Source organism: Pundamilia nyererei, unplaced genomic scaffold (genome assembly GCF_000239375.1).
Source record: "Pundamilia nyererei isolate P.nyererei 1_Seehausen unplaced genomic scaffold, PunNye1.0 scaffold01570, whole genome shotgun sequence".
NCBI lineage: Eukaryota > Metazoa > Chordata > Actinopteri > Cichliformes > Cichlidae > Pundamilia > Pundamilia nyererei.
The window spans coordinates 691-3500 of record NW_005188971.1 but is presented as its reverse complement, the minus strand read 5'-3'; positions in this window follow the sequence as shown (position 1 = coordinate 3500).

The window sequence follows — 2810 nt, the reverse complement described above, 5'->3', positions numbered from 1 at the left end:
AAATGTAGCTGGGTAATTATGTCATTGGCATCGGTGAGCCACTGTCAATATGTGACATATTGAAGTCGCGTTTGAATTTGCGCTTGTTTGCGAACTGTGGTTTTCATGTGAAGTATGACCCTGAAGGTAAGTGTGTCATGGACTAAAGTAAAACAGTATGTCGGCTGTGCCACGCAATGCTCAGTTACATTGGCGGGAACTACTGCGTTAGCACAGTTAGCTCGTTGCATGTAGATGAGTCTGAGGGTCAGAGGCCGTGGTTCCTGTGCTGATAAAGAGAGAAAATGTCAGAAATGCTCGTGTAGGGTTGGACAGGTAAATCATCAGGAAATGAGGCGTGCTTTTTATTAGCCAGCTGGATGGACAGTGCTCCTGGATTGGCTGACTGGTGTGGGGTTTCCCCTCTTCAAGAAGAGATTGGGCTCCAACTTCAGGGGGATCGTGCTTCTCAGCCTTCTTGATAAGGTCTATGCCAGTTTACTGCAGAGGGGAGTCTGTCGTTCATTCAGATGTCTGATACTGGAGGAACTATGTGGTTTTTCATCCTGGTCCTGGAAAGCTGGACCTGCTTTTTACCTTTTCAATGATATTTTAGGGTACGTCAGAGTTTGTCCAACCAGTCTACATGTTTGTTGTGAACCAGTAGAAGGCATTCGACCACGAGGTTCAGGTCACCCTGTCAGGGTCGCTTCAGGATCATGGGGGGTCTGGCCTGTAGGCCCCTGTACAACTACAGCAAGTGCTTGGTCTGCATTTTTGTGGGTATAGACTCCACCAGGGTGCTGTTTTTCAATGATTCTGTTATTGGACAGAGATTTAAGGTGCAGTCAAGAGGAGGACAGTGTCTGGCTCAGTGACCTCAGGATCTTGTTTCTATGTTTTGCAGATGATGTGGTTTTGTTGGCTTCACTGAGAAACAATCTTCAACATTGGGGCAGTTTGCAGCAAGTGTGACACTGCTGAGAGAGAATCAGCACCTCAGAGTCCAAGTCCAGGGTCCTCATTTGGAAACGGGTCGACTACCCACTTTGGGTCAGGGACAAATTCCCAAGTGGAGGATTTTAAGAATCTCATGATCACTTTCATGAGTAAGCGGAGTGGGGATGGATTGGTGCGACATTGGTGTGATGCAGATTCTGTACCAGTCTATTGTTTCATGTTTTTGGTCCGTGAATTCAGAGCTCTGATACACTGTGCTATAATTCTCTCTCTCCTGTTGGTATTTTACTGTAAATAGGACTTTCTTTCACCATCCACTGTGAAATGCTGCTGTGTTTGAGCCCACCTGGAGTGTTTGTCCTTGTTTTGCCACCTGAGACACAGTATAGAAATGCCCATCACCCTTTAAGACAGGTGATATTTACTGATTGGGTTCTTATTTTTAAATGAACAAAGCTTGGTGTCTTAAACTTCAGATGGCGTGCTCATTTGTGCCCCTGCCCCTACTGTGATGGCACTCCACCCCCCTTTGCTTTGATTAACAGCCTGGTATTACAGGTACTGTGCTGCAGTGGTTTGTATCATATCTATCTAATAGACTCCAGTTTGTGCATGTAAATGGAGAGTCCTCTCCACACACTGAGGTCAATTATGGAGTTCCACAGGGTTCAGTGCTAGGACCAATTCTGTTTACATTATAAATGCTTCCCTTATCATTAGAAGACAGCATACATTTTCACTGCTATGCTGATGACACCCAGCTCTATCTGTCCATGAAGACAGATGTGGCAGAGGTGTGGCCCCTGGCTCAGCTGCAGGGTGGTGCAGTGAGCTCAAGGGGCAGTGCCAGGGTGGTTGGTGGGACAGGTGTGTGGTGTTTCGTTAATGAGCTCTCTCTCTTCCTTCATGATTTAGTGAGGCCGGAGCAGAGTGTTGGCGTGCAGTTGGAAAGCTGCACGCGTGGGTCCCGAACCAAAGTCGAGAAAGAAACCTTCAGTAGTGTGCCCTCATCCACTCTAATCCATCCGTTTTAGGGTGGAGCCTTTAGTTATCAACCCCGAGGCAAAGGCTTAGTCACTAAAGATGTTAAAGAACCATGTGAAGCAAAGCAGATGAGAAACATCCACAACACATTTTTAGTCTCTTAATCGCAAAGAGGAGGTCCACCAAATCATCAAGCACTTGAAGCAGACACTGTAAAATCAACCTGCAACTCCACAGACCTGTACATGAAGCAAACTGGTAACAGCTGTTTTATATTAAAGTTTGTGAATTCATACAAACGCTCCCTTACGCTCACTCAGCACGGAGCATCATGGACCCTAATTTCACGAGAATACATTTGCAGTCTGTCACATGAGTGTAGTGGGAGCCATCCTGAATGCTACCACTCACATTAATGTGGCCTCTTTACAATGTTCACTGGCATTTTTTTAGTGTGCTACTAAAAAACAGGACAGCATCCATGAAATATGTGAAAAATCATTTTATGAAAAATAATTTTGTTTTTCTGCCAACTTTACTGTTGCTCCCTCGTTCTTTCTGTACAAGCTCATTGTCCTCTCTCTCACCATCCTCCTCACTCAAGTTGAATTAGAAATGGTGAAAAATGACAAAAATATAATCGTATAATAATTATAATAAGAGCAAGTGATGGATCAGCAACAGGACACCACACTGCTGTTATTTGAAATCATATTCAGTCAATGTGTTCAAACAGAAGCTTTATCATTTTTGGTGAATGTGACCGCACGTCCACTCTCACCTGTTCCTCTCTGCTGTCTTCATCCTGCTCTCTCCCTCACTGTCCTCCTCTCTCTGTCTCTGTGCCATCACCCAAAAGTTAAATGTTACAGTAAATAAAAGACAAA